A 600-nucleotide genomic window follows, 5' to 3' on the forward strand; every position below is an offset into this window, starting at 1 on the left:
AGGCAAGAAATGGGTCTGCAGCCAGGGAATGGCTGAACTGGTGACCTTTGCCATTTCTGGCAGAATCTGACTCTCTGTCTCCCATGACATTCAGGGCCCTATTTGCATAGGGCCTTTCCCCCCTTGTGGTGACTGTATTCCCATAGCTTCCCCACCATGCTGTGAGCTACACAGGCCAAGGTCAGGTCTGAGCAGACCTTGTTCTCCCACTCTCTCCTGTGCACCTGCACGGTGCCACAATTTGCAGTTGCAGGTTAATTACCAGTCTGCTTCTGTCTTCATGTCCTCCAGAACTGGAGGTCACCTCTGCTTTGTTTCCTGCCTGTGGATCCTGTTCCCAGCACATAGGAGGTCTCAGAGAGAGCTCTGGGGTTGAGTTCATGGTCAATAGATACATTACCTTGGGAAGTACCTAACTTCTCTGAGACTTTATTTCCCTGTCTGCAAAATGGGCAAAATAATAGTATTTTCCACACAGGTCTGTGCCAGCATTCAGGAGAGTTAGAAATCAATCAATAAGCGCCCTCTGTGTTCATTAACTGAATAAGTGGGACTTTATGAAGTGTTTGATGAAAGAATAGAAGGGTGAATAAGTGTCCT

The sequence above is a fragment of the Otolemur garnettii genome, unplaced genomic scaffold (assembly GCF_000181295.1).
Source record: "Otolemur garnettii isolate 467f Iridium unplaced genomic scaffold, OtoGar3 scaffold00288, whole genome shotgun sequence".
NCBI classification, from domain to species: domain Eukaryota; kingdom Metazoa; phylum Chordata; class Mammalia; order Primates; family Galagidae; genus Otolemur; species Otolemur garnettii.